We start from the raw sequence: 13,677 nt of genomic DNA, 5'->3' as shown, positions 1-13,677 counted from the left end.
CGTGCTTCAAAACCTTGGCAGATGCAAGAAGAGCGCATACAAATTACCACAGTTTTGTTATTTCAGAAGTTACAAACAATATATTGATGAGGTGGTTAGATGCATTTATCCCAGTTAAAACTTGCTTTCTCACTGCACAGCTTTTCATAATAGTCTTGCTGACAAAAAACTAGCTCTGTCAGTTCTGCCTAGAAGCAGTGTGTCTCCAACATTTGTACATCTCTATTACCTACCAAAGGTCTTTTAGACTGGACTCTTAAGAAACATCCATTTCAGCCTATAAAAGTGGATTTGCTGAGAACTGGGTTCATATTTGTTCTTCGAATTTCCCAATCGTATTAATACTCTAGTAGTGAGACAGATACATTTTAAACTAAGCTGATATCAATGCCAGTCCTCTTACCTGCATTTCAGATATCCTTCCCTGGCTACTTAATGAATTCTGGACGCTCTACTTCCTATGATCAGTAAAGCATATGCCACAGTGTAAGAAGAAATGCAAAACAAAACATTAATTCTCCATATTCTGAAAAACAAGTACATAAAATGAGCATATGTTTCTGTTCAGAGACCTCGTGGCTCACTTCATTACCTCTGCATCTATTCTGGGTTTTCAAAAACATCCACCCAAGACATTCCAGTGCACAGAACTCACAGCCTGTAGTGTATCCAAATTCCCACTTCTTGGAGGGCTGAATAAACTACCCCTGTTTTGCCAGGAGCAGACCAACATACAGAGACAGTAGACATTCTTCTGCTGCAAACAAGAAATCAGCTATGTGCTAGGGTACCAAATGCAGATCTTAAAAAAAAAAAAAAATCACACAGCTACTCACTATACAATGGCACGCCTGATCTCTTGCTCATCACAGAATCACCAAGGTTAGAAAAGACCTCCAAGATCATCCAGTCCAACCATCCACCCACAACCAATACCCACTGAACCACATCCCTCAGTACAACATCCAAGCATTCCTTGAACACCTCTAGGAACAGCAATTTCATCGCATCTGTGGGCAGTCTATTCCAGTACCCAACCACCTTATCAAAGAATTTTTTTTCCTAACTTCCACCCTGAACCTCCTCTGGTGCAACTTGAAACCATTCCCTCTTACCCTATCGCTGTTACCTGGGAGAAGATGCTGACCCCCACCTCACCACAACCTCCCTTCGAGGCAGTTGTAGAATGCAATGAGGTCTCTGAGCCTCTTCTTCTCCAGTATAAACAATCCCAGTTCCTTAGCCACTCCTCATAAGGCCTGTGCTCCAGTTCCCCTACAACCTTGTTGCCCTTCTCTGGGCACACTCCAGGGCCTCTTTGTCTTTCTTGTACCAAGGGGCCCAAAGCTCTATGCTTAAAAATTATTTTTCTCTTCCTATAATGCCATATGCCTCAAGATTTCCCCTCTTCCACTGCTAACACTCCTGCTTCATTGGTGCCAGGTATGCACACAGCTCTCCTGCCATAAGTAAATTATTCTCAAAGCAATTTCTGCTGTAGTGATTTATCTTGAAATGTGTGGCTTTGAAAGAGAAACAAGGACTTGTGTGCCCTGAAGTCCTTTCTGCTTTTATTTCTCTTCATCTGTTCAATTATAAACCAGTAGAAAAAAAACCAAACCTTTCTCAGGACCTTCATGACTACAACAGAACTACTAATCCCTACCGTGTCCTCTATCCTCTACTAGGAGAAAAAGGTTGAGCTGAAACTAAACGTTGAGATTCATACAGCAGACTGCAGGAAGAAGTTCGAGGCTCCCTCAGCTCTGAGGCAGCCTGGGACCAAACCTCCATCATGACAGTTTATGTATGACAGACTAACACATAGCTGCCAGAGAGATGAGAAATGAATAAGCATCCCATACACCAGGTTTTTATTTTAAATGCATGCCTGTTTTTCTCTCTCACAGCCCTGTATCATCTGATAGAAGACTGCTGAATTGACTGAATTTTTTTTTTTTTTTTAGCATATTCTCTGCTAAAGTGCCTGCTTTTCACTATGAAGTTATCTCTACAGTTGTGAAACAGCCTATCAGATTTCCTATTGTCATCTCTCATATGGTTTTGCAGTATTTTCTCAGCTTCAAAATTATCTACTTGCATGAATACCAGACAGGAAATCCAGTTCTTACTCTATATTAATGTAGCATTTTAACACAGCAGTAACATCTGAAATTGTTGTTAATATACAGTGCAGAAAGTTTTGAAAAAGAACAAAATATTGCCCAATGGATTCCTCAACTCCAATAGTTTGTTTTTGGGAGTGCAGGAACTGATACAACTGAAAAATACAGTGGTAATATTTGATCACTAAAAGCTGCTTTTGCACAAGGAGAGAGCAAGGGTAAGAGTGCTGTGCTGAGGGGACTTTTGTGATATGCTTGCTGATGAGTTTAAATAAAGTCCTATTTCAATTGCACTGATGAAAGTTATGGTGCAAGCTCAAGAGAAACTTGAATTGAAAATCATAAAGACTCCCTTGCTTTATTGTTCTTTATGTGATGTTTATTCTTCCACTGATGAGATCAACACCTTTGGTTTCAGCTAGGACAAATCTCACACAAAAAGCTGCATTCCCTGGGATTCACTGAAGGAACCAAATAGGGTTACACATCCATCTCCAGGAGGTATTGTCCGTGAGCAGGACATTGATTCTGTCTCATTCTGTAGATTAAGACAGTCATGGCTTTCAGTAACAAAAGAAAACTTCACAGCAAACCTCTCTATCTCTTTGAGGATGCATTGGATCATCTTCAAAATTGCCCTTCTCTCAAGTCAAAGGAAAGAACCTTAATGACAATTCGAAGCGGATGCATAACTAACACAAGGAAGGCTTTTCCTTGGAATCACAGCAACTCATTTTTGTCAGGACAGCGGAGGAAAGCAATAACTGGACATCTCTCACAGCTGAAAGGCTGGTGTATAATCAATGAAAATTATATAAAGGAATATTATATAATTGAATAATATTAAGATGTTATAATAATGAAATAAGCAAGAGAGTTAGGCACAGCGAGACAAAGAGAATAAATAGGAGGCTTACCCGTGTCGTGGGCTCGCTCAGGAAACTCCAGTGGAGTAGATCTTCCGAAAAGAGAGAGAGAGATCCTTCCCCACTGGTAGTCAGCTCTTAAATGGGTCTAGGAGAGGTGCAGCCAGGCTCCACCCCTTCCTGCAGCACAGGTGAATTGCTTTCACCTGTGCTCCCAGGGCTGACTCAGTGCTCACCTCAGGTGATTAATCAAAGGTTCAGGCTGTGACTCAGCAGTTCCCATACAGCTGGGAAAAACAGAAGTGAAGTTAACTGCTGGAAGGAAAGACTCTTACCAGCTTGGCTACTTTCTTGTTTCCCGTCTATTCCATGGCAATATTGATGGAAAGACAAAAGAAAAATACTGAGGTCTGCTATAAGAGAGAAGGAGCAGATACTTCACCATTGTTGAAAAGAGAGTGCTGAAGTCAATAAAGAATGAAAGGCTATAGGATTCATATAAAAATACAAGTTTTTCTTAAAATTTTCAAATTAAGTCTGTCTAAATACAAAATAAGTGCACATTTCTGTTAATCTTTGCTTTGTCCTGCAGTGATGCAGCTGTTTTTACCAAAACAAACCATCTGCCAAAGGAAATGGACTGTGTAATTTCCTTCCCAAAAGACAGGTTTAGAATCAGAAGAAAATGGCTGATATCCAACTGAAATCTCTAATTAGGGGTCTGCTTCTTTAGCCTGGAAAGGCCATGGAGATGCAAGTGCAAAACACAGGAACGCTATGAGAGCATGGCTCCTTTCCCCCTGCAACAACTGCAAGAACATCAGAGATGAGTTCTACCAGAAAAACACGAAGATAACTGGCTTTTACCTACTGCATCATTGAATTTAATATCACACTTTAGCAAATTAAGCATAATCCCCTCAATTTAAGCAGGTAGCAGATGAACCCCATTCAAGAGAATAGCATCTGAATCTTGAACATCTGTGTTTCCCAGGTTACCTTGGTAAAACATAAGAGTGTACGGGCCATTTATTCAAGTTAAGAAGTGTTTCCTTGGTGAGAGACATCGCAGCTGCCTCGAGACTACCTAGAAATTAACTGTTCAAAATTTGGATGACATTAATTAGCCCTTCAGAAAGGAAATGTGTAATCTACCGCCACAGCCATGAATGGGAGACTTCAAGAAACAGCAATTTACTCAGGGCTGCAGCTGTAAACATAAAAGCACCAGCGTATGCACAACACATGCTTTCTCCTACAACAAACAAACACTTGGGTTTCCTATTTTAAGCCTTTGAACCTCATCAAGACACGCAAGCAGCAGAGGCATCGTAACACTTTCAATAGCTCAAATTGTTACAGCTACTTAAACTGATTTCAAGAACCTGTTCAATTTGCTTTGAAATTACCTAACAATGTGTTGCATACTTAAAAATCACAGCTGAAGGTGGGTCACTTCTCCTGGTGTACATGGAACACGTGAGGGCATTGCACTGTTTTTAAAAGCCTCCATGGGATTTTGGAAGAGCTTTGTGGGTAGCAAGGGCAAAGAAGAGCATGAGAGAACTCAGCTGGGCAATGAAAGGCTTGTCTCATGGTTTTGCTCCTTTGCGGATGGGTGATGTGTCTGAGCTTTTTGTTATGGGGACATTTAATGTGCCATGATAATCGGGGCGGCGGTAAGGTTTGGACAAAAATTCTGCACACTGTGATCTGGGTGAGATAAAATCAGAAGCACTGCTAAACTCTCCTAATTATTTTTCAAGAGTCATGAAGCAATTTTTTTCTGACTTTTCAGAGTTTTGGAAAGAGGGAATATCTGGAAATGGTATAAATTGAGGAAAGGAGTTCAGCCTTATGGTTCAGGTGATGATTTTAAGTTCTTATCCCATTTCTGAACTTCAAGTATAATTATAATTTGAAAAATAAAATTGCAATTTTAATTCATCTGTAATTATGATTTTAATGTTGCAGCATGAATTCACCTGCTAGAACATTACAAACAACAAATACTACACCTGACACCAGAAGACTGAAGGTCCCAAGTCTGTTCAGAGTTATTCTGGTCAGGCTGTAGCCATAGCACTGTATGCTGTCAGGAGATCCCTCTGCTCCACAGTTCTCATCTCTGAGGAAGTCCCTTAGTAAGAACGTGCCAGACAAAAGTTCCTCTTCAAAAGAGATGCCTGTGCTGAATATCTGCAACTTTTTCCACGACTGATCCACCAGGAAAATGTTTAATTAAGCTCCCGTGCCAAACTCTGAACTGCTATCTAGTCCAGGAAGAAAATTATTACAATAAGATGTCACAGAATCTTTTTTCCTGAACTCAGAAGAACCTGGCAGTTCTAGATTATAAATCTAATTTTACAGAAGAGCTTCAGAACGTCCATATTTGAGTTAGACAGTTCGAAGAAAATCTGCTACTGCCCATGCAAATGAATTACATATAAAAATTAATGAAACGTGGCACTTTTATCTTGTCATACAGAAACCAAGCCAAAGAAGGTATGTCAATCAGCATGAATACAAATCTACTTAGGACCATTATTTCCCATTACATTATTTTCACACCCATGCAGACAGTTGGAGTTCAACAGATTTAAATTAGCCAATGACATAACACAAGGAAGAATCAAATTCCCTTGCAGAAGCTGCAAATATAAAGAGACTGCCTCCACATCTGTGCAGGTCTGAGTCGCTCCTTATCAGAGATTGTTGCCACAAATTGCTTTACTGCCAGGATTCAAGGTCCAAAGCAATAATGCTGAATGGAGGCAGATATTTAAAGCAGGCAAAACCCACTGGGGAGCTGAACCTTAAGCTCTCACCTCATCATGCATTCAGGGCTGTGTTTCCTCCTTTCCAGAGTACAAGCAGAAGTGAATTTGGTAAGAAGTGAAGGCATGAGATGAGAGTGCCTACCTGCTAGAAGCTAGAGGAGTGCCAGGCTGTGCTGGCCTTCACAGGGGCCACCTGGAGCAGCAGGAAGCTGGCTGAGGTCACTAAGAGCCCGCCACAGATGTCCCATCACATGGAATGCATGTGATAACATTGTGGTCACTGAGTGATCCTCAGATGACTATGGCTCATGCAGCTGCTAGAGCATCCAATGCCACATCTTCAAGTTGAGTCAAGAAGAAATGGTCTCATTCCTGCAGTGTATTTCCCTGTGAGGTAGCAAAGGCTGTTTCCTCTTTCACACCATCTGGAAAAGGCTTTTGGAGACTGAGCGTGACCTTGTGAATTAATGGTGGTTTATCAGAACACTGAACTATGAAGTGCAAAAACACCCACATGCACGCAATACCATGCCTTGCACTTCAGTCATTAAGAAGATGGAACACTTAATGATTAAAAGGAAACTTCTAAGATTAAACTAGGTTTCTTTAAAGAATTCCAAAAAGAAGGAAATAACATAATAAACAAATGTTTCCAACTGTCTCACTCCAGCATCCTCTCCTTGCCCAACGTTGTACAACCTGATATTTGTAAGCACTTCCAAACACACGAAGCTGCACTTACCAGAATAGCAAACCTGGAAACACTGTTTAACTGAAAGCCTTCCCCTTAGTTCATTCCACTCATTTCTCTGAGTGCCAAGTCCCCTTTTACTGGAGTTTTGATGCATTTTGCATGCACAGAAAGTCCTCCTGGAATTGGAAGGATGTTCATTCAATTGAATCTGCCTGACAGATGTGATACAGTGAGATAATCAATACACAGTTGATAGATGTCTGTGCTATGTGTATACACATATTAGGAATCAGGGACATATATTCCTCATATGGAAGACAGAGAATGACTTCAAAACTCACTGGAGCTGAGCTCAGAGTCATTGCAGATCTACTTTATTTAAGCTAATTATACACTTTGAGATATGGTGAATTCATGAAAGTTCCAGGCCATTGGCTGAATGAATGAATGCCCTCAGAGACCCACCACTGCTGTAAATACCATCCACTTCCCTCCTCGGCCCTCCTATAGCAGTGGCTCAAGCTCTGAAGCCCCTTCCTACACACCTACAAACACTAAGAACTGGCTGACATACTGCAGACTTTGGAACACATAAACAGCAGGAATCACCGTGCCACTCTTACTTTGTGCCAGTGAGACTGATGGGGTGTCCTGTGGTTAACAATGGAGGCAACAGCTCAACACAAAGAGGGACTGACTGGGATTGTCCTTAAATGTGATGGTGGCACTGTGATCATGCCTGACGAAATAACGTAAACCAATTATTTCAACCCCATGCATCTTTGTGCAAACTCTGATGCTATAGGAACTAGGCTCAGGGAAGGACTGCAGATGAAGGGTCTATTTTAAGACATTGTTAACAACAGAGTAGGGTCCCCACAAATTCCATCCAAATTTAAATGCTCAGATGCAAACCACCAGGGTGAGTATGATTATCACAGTCCCTAGTAATAACATCACTGCTTTACTTCTAAGCAGTAGTGTTTTGACTCATGCTGTACAAAAATCTATGCCCACATACTGTGAGTCTATTCCTCCTTTGGCAGTGCATCAGCCTGAAATTTCCTCCAGAACACTTCACAGGACTCAATTCCTAAGCCAACTTATTGTGCCAGTGTCAAAGGCATGAGAAACTTGGACCTTCTCCTAAAGTGCTCATTGTTCAATTGAAATTGAAAATTGGAAAGAAATTAAAAGTGGGGGAAAAAAAAGCCACCTCATTCAGGTCTGCATCTGCAGCAATTAAAGCTGGGGATTATGTGAACAGAGCCTGTGGTGGGCTGGCATCCTTTCTGTATGCTTCATGAAGAGGATCTGACTCAATGTTGCTCATGTCCCCATGTTCCCAGTGCCCATCAGCCTCACAGAAGCATGGCAATGAACTGCCAGAGGATTGCACAGCCCCTGTCTGAGGAGATGCTGGAGATAACAGGTTGCCTGTTTCCTTTCATCCCAGACAGAGCGTTTGCCACAGGCCTTGCAGAAGCCACATTAAAAAGCATGGAAGATTCTGGGGCCGTTGTCATGTGTTTGAATGTTCCATTTCCAAGCAGTGAGATATAATGCAGTCATGGAACAGCAAAGTCCTGGACAGGGATTTCTGAGTCATACTGCTCAACTAGATGCAGGGAGGTAGTTGAGTATTTCTCAGATAATAAACAAGCACATCTTTCTGAAAGGAATTTATAAATCCCCTTAAAACAAGGGCATAAAAGAACAGAAGCTAGAGAAGAACACAACCTCATCTTCCAAAAGGGAAAATAAAAGGTACCAGGCTTTTTTGAGTTCAAAACCAAGCCTATATCACAGCCTCCTCCATAGGCCAATCCTTCCTCACAGATGTCTTCGCTTCCTCCCTCTCCATCTGTGGGTAGAGGGAGACATTGCCTTGTGGGTTTACTCTTAGAAGAGTCCTCTCTGTGGAACAGTCCAGTGGGACAGCATGCTATCTGGAGCTAAAATGGTGCTGGGCCCATGCTAGCTAGGCACAGAGAAGTATGCATTTATTTCATGCCACCACAGTAGAAACACAAGACTGACTTAACATCAAGAGAAGGTACTGAGACATCTGCATGTGTGCTTATAGTTATATACACACAAACATGTATAGATATGCATAGATAGCCATATTTACACTTCAAAACTGATTAAACCCTAGATGTCTGAAAATTAAAACCAAATCCCAGTTGAACTGTATCATGAGTTAACAGTTATTCGGTTATTAACACTTCAATCTGCAAGCATTTGTCCATGGTTTCCTAGCTGAGGAAAACGTAAAAAGTTAATACAAAAGACTGATTGAAGTTTGATTATATTTGATCAAAAATAATTCTGTGTTAAATTCAAGCTTTGTCAAACCTACGGATCCAACAAACATCCAGCATGTTGTACTAGGCCATTAGAACAATTAAAATGTACAGCTACACAAAACAGAAGCTCAAGCAAACTGGCACACTCTGTTCAAATTACAGAAATGCTGAATAACGTCATTCCAGATCTACTTATTAAACTGCTACACAGCATCACTTCGTGCTGCTTAACAGAAGCATCTCAGGGTTATTTCATGAAAGTCAAAGAGTTTCCTCATCCATCTCCCAAAATCCAACTGTTCCCCATGTCAGGCACTTTAACATAGCAAATACAAGTGAGGTATTAATGATGCAAAGTGCACAGAACATGGCTGCAGTCTCTAAAATGTTTTGGATGTGTTTTGAAATCAGTAGAATGGAAAAAATCTAAAGCACTCCACATAATTGCTTTCAAGGCTTGGCAGCATCCAGAATTAATATTATGCAAAACTCCATTTTATTAACAGTTTCTTAAGTTAGAAATTGATAGTAAAACAACACTCTATGATAAAATTTATATACCCATAGTAAAACCTACGCAGGACTTTTCCATTGCATTTCCAGAAGGGACTTCAATAATGCTGCTATGCATAGTAGGTTGTGATTTTTTTAAATATATTTGCAAGGATCTTTTTATAAACAAAGCATTTGCACAAAACAGTTCTAACTACGTGCTTGGTGAACGCGTGCAGTGTTGAATATTCACTGAGCATTAAAAGCTTTATTATGAGGATTTGGCAAGTGATGAGCAGAGATGCCTTTGGGCTTTCTAGAAAAGTCAGATGATAACAAAATATAGATAGATGACTTTTTCTCTCAGAACTGTCCCATTCTGTCAAGAACCTGAGCCTTAAAAAGGGTGAGCCTAACTCAACTCCTGAATGAATTTGACAGGCATCAGGCAATCAAGACACCACCACAGAGAAGAAAAAAGTGAAAATGGCAGTAGCCAGATTTCCAAACAGAGAGATACCACCCAGATGATGTCTGTGGTGGCTAGTAGCATACAATGAGTGGGCTCAGAGGCACTCACTTCTAAAAACACATCTCCATCTGTTTCTGCACTTGAGCACTGTAACACAGGTACCTTCCAGCTGTCATTTTGGCAACCATTCCGCTTGTCAACTGGAGGTTGTGCACCTGGTGCTGAGAGATCAATTAAAAACGCCTGCATGCTGTCAACTGCCAAAATTTTCTTGTCAGTTGTGAAAAATGCAACCAACATCATTGGATTTTTCTCCCTATTTCAAAGTCTACATTTTTTTTTATTAAATAAAAGCTACAGTAGTAGTGGATAGGATAGAAGGAAAAGCTGTAGTTTGAAGCTACAGTATCCTTCCTCCTTTCCCAGTGCCCACCTCTCCAGTGGGGGAAGACTTCCCACACTTTGGGGTTTCTCCTATTTCAGATGAAATATCCAAATACAAAAATCACAGATCTATGAAAGCAATAATTATTGTTACAGTTTTTACTCAGAGTACACATTTATATGTGCTGATCACTCACTTCATGTATGATAATATAAAATACTCAAATAACTGATTGAAGGATACTAGTTCTAGATGAGCTAGATAACACTGGGCTTGCTGCTCCTGCTGTTAAGGAGATGCCTGGAGGCAGCTGCCCACATGGTCTATGCAGAATGATTAAAGTATTTGCAAAAAACACAATGACATGACCTGGCTTATCATCTCCATCATAGAAACCTCTCATTAGCCTGAGCAAGTCCTTTGGCATGGTTTTACAGATATGACAGAAGTTTCCTTTCTAAATTCCAGGACTAACAGAGAAAAGCGTAAGACTTCAGTGGAAACCATAGATGAGAGGAAAATACAAAAAGGAATTATTATTATTATTATTTTTTACAAAACTCTGAGAAGAAGAACAGTGGGGTTACAATCAGAAGGATTAATGCAGTGGAAGGGTGATACAGGAGTGTAACAGCAAGGGGACCAGTGGGGATGGAGCAGTGTTTCAAAGAAAAAGTGCTCACCCATCTCTGAAGATCTAGGCTTGCAGAAAAGAGTCCACAAGGGAGGGAACTCCAGAAAGCCTTTCCCAGTAGCAGTCAGCCCTTAAATGAGGTTTAAGAGAGGGGCAGCCAGGCTTCACCCCTTGGATCACACAGCTGAATTGCCTTCACCTGTGTTCCCAGGGCTGACAGGTCCTTTCCCCAGGTGCTCAATCAGTGGTTCAGGCTGTGGCTCAACACTTACCATACAAGTGGGCAGAAACGGTCTTGCTGTAAAAAATATTATTAGCTCTGCTAAGTAGTATTTTCTTACCTAAAATTATCATATTATCTATTAATTCAGCGTGTGTGTCCTTCTTGCCTGGATATTATTATTGTTTCTGCTTTTCAACTAACGTCCAAGTTGTGCAAAACAAAAAGATATGGAAAAGATGCTTTCACTTAATGTGTCGCACCAAGGAACATCAGTTAGGCACGCACATCTAGCTACAAAATTATCATCACCTGAACTCCCAGTTAAAAATCATCTGCATGATGCTTCCATTGTGAAGGCAGGCTCCAATCTATCTGATACTCACAAACATCAGAGAAGAAAGAAACACACCAGAAAATGCTTGGTTAAAGACTAAGGAAATTGCAAGAAGAACAAAGAATTAATTCAAAAGTCAGGCAGAAATCTACGCAGCGTTGATGTCAAAACTCAGAGTCCCCTAAAAGTAGCCTCTGTTATATTGATTTCTGTATATACAGTGCTGGTGCATTACAGTTAGGCTACTGAAAGTCCAGCAGTTCATACATAAACTGTTAATAGCTGCAAGATACCTAAACTGATTGAAATTTCCAAACATTTAGAAATCCTCTTCCAAAACCTCTTTTTATCTGATGAATGAAAAACAGGGGAGAAAAAGCATGTGCTACAGCAATCTACAAGAGCACTTGATTTACATCTCTTTTCTGCAGAGGCATCAAACAATGCTTTGCCACTGAAAGCAATGAAAAAAAAAAAATAGTGGAAAAGATTGAGGGCAAAAGCAGTCAAAGTCTTCACTTTTCTTAAGAATTTTTGTGTGTTAAGTCACGTGCATAACTGCTGTAACAAACAAAAAAAATCAATATTGTTCATGCTGAGATGCTAATCTTTAATCCTGTCAAACCAGCTGTCAGTAAATTGGACAACTAGCCTCTGCAACATTCTGGTAGGAAAATTATTTTCTGATAAACTGCAATTTACCCAATTACTGCAGTGTTTGGGAAGTTACAATGTACTATTTCAATAAAAAAGTGCTTTAGAAGAGGAATCAATTCCCCAAAGGCTGCAGTACAGGTGTAAGGATAAAACAAATAAATAAGGAACAGTTCTGTAGTTACAAATACCATTTGAAGCATTTCTCAAGTGTAAGAGAAGAACTTTAATGAATTATAGTTTAATGAGAATGTATACTATTGCCTATTTATGTTACTTAATGATAGCAATAACAAAAATGTTCTCTGAGATCAGTCAATACGTATTTCATTGCTGCAGCACTTTCTCAGAAGAGACACTTATCTCTTTCAAATCAACAAAGACTCAGAAGTCCATAGTGGATCTCCATAAGAATTTAATAATATCACAGTGCTTTTACAGTGTCTAGGGATAATCACTGCCACCACATAATGGTAACCATCCTCCTGCCTGCATAATCAGTACCTGAACTGCTCACCCAGCTCATGGGAGAGATACTAGAAGAACACCAGTCTTAGAAGTATTAGTATAGACTTTACAAGAGCTTTAACAAAAGAACTCTTTAAATCAATTAATGTATCCAAAATTCATGTCCATTGTATCTTTGAATACAAGATAAAAAATCTTTTGCAGGAATTTTAACAGTATTTCATAAAATAGACTTTACCTTACTTTTTCAGTAAGACTTGATAATACAGATGAAGTTTTCAACTCTCATTAGAGCAAGTTTTCCAGAACTCTTCTGTTAATAAGGAACTAAGTTGAAAGAAAGTTCGTATCTTAATGGAAATCTCAGATGTCAGCATCTATAGAGCCTTGAGACAGTAGATGGCTCTTACACCAAGAAGTCACCTTCCATGCCCAACAGGTCTCATCCTTCTTCTCTGTTCCCGATCCAATCTTCTAAGGAAACAAACAACTGTTCCTCTTCCAAATGACATTTAACAGACATGTAACAGGAGCCTCAATGTCAGCTCAGAGCAGAGAGGGGAATAAGTCTGTGGCACATCTTCACTTTCTATGAAAGGAGATATACCACTCCCTTAATTGCCAAAGGTCCATACTAAAATAAATCATGTAATGACCTACTTAACTGTTAACATCTTCCCCACTTCTTCAGATGAATTTAATAGAAAACAGGAAATGCAGCAACGTAATATTGTTTTTTTTTTTCCTTTTTTAATAGTGCTATTTCCTATTCAAGTCTCTATTAGTGGAAGTTGACAACAATAGAAGACTTCAGGAAACACAGACAAGATGTTTATGCTTCTAATCAGTATATGGCAATATTTCTGTTTTACTGTAGGTGGCTTAGTCTCTGTTAAGACATTTCATCTTCCAGACAATCCTCAGAGTTTATCTTCACTTAATATCCAAAGCTGCAAACTCAGAAATTTTCACTTCCAAACCCTCCCAATCTGAACTCACTAATGACCTTTTAGTATTGAGCTATCTCCCCTCCAACAGTACAGTCCTAACAAAATGATAAACTGGGAGCACTCCGGATTTGGCATAACTTGATCCAGACATGAGCACAGACAGTAAACTCCTCCTGGATAACTGAATTTGTTTTTGCAGCCAAGTTATCAATCATAAACTATACGTGTGAGCTGGGGGTGGCTGTGCAGCAAAATTCAGCTGTGCTTTCTTATGCTATCAGTCTTAA

General features: G+C 39.9%; 1 long non-coding RNA gene across 2 annotated transcripts in view; it reads right to left on the bottom strand.

Annotated features, from left to right (window-relative positions):
* The window catches only part of LOC149917395 (uncharacterized), a 28,660-nt gene extending 17,764 nt beyond the window's left edge, over positions 1 to 10,896 (bottom strand). For both annotated transcript variants that reach the window (XR_016467428.1, XR_016467427.1), the window contains exon 1: positions 10,811 to 10,896. This is a non-coding gene — a long non-coding RNA (uncharacterized LOC149917395). The remainder of the gene's footprint in view (positions 1 to 10,810) is intronic.
* Between the last annotated feature and the right edge of the window lie 2,781 nt (positions 10,897 to 13,677).

Source organism: Phasianus colchicus, chromosome 6, assembly GCF_987193195.1.
Source record: "Phasianus colchicus chromosome 6, bPhaCol1.hap1.1, whole genome shotgun sequence".
Lineage (NCBI taxonomy): Eukaryota > Metazoa > Chordata > Aves > Galliformes > Phasianidae > Phasianus > Phasianus colchicus.
The sequence above is the reverse complement of the archived record's forward strand: the minus strand, read 5'-3'. Positions and strand labels throughout refer to the sequence as shown.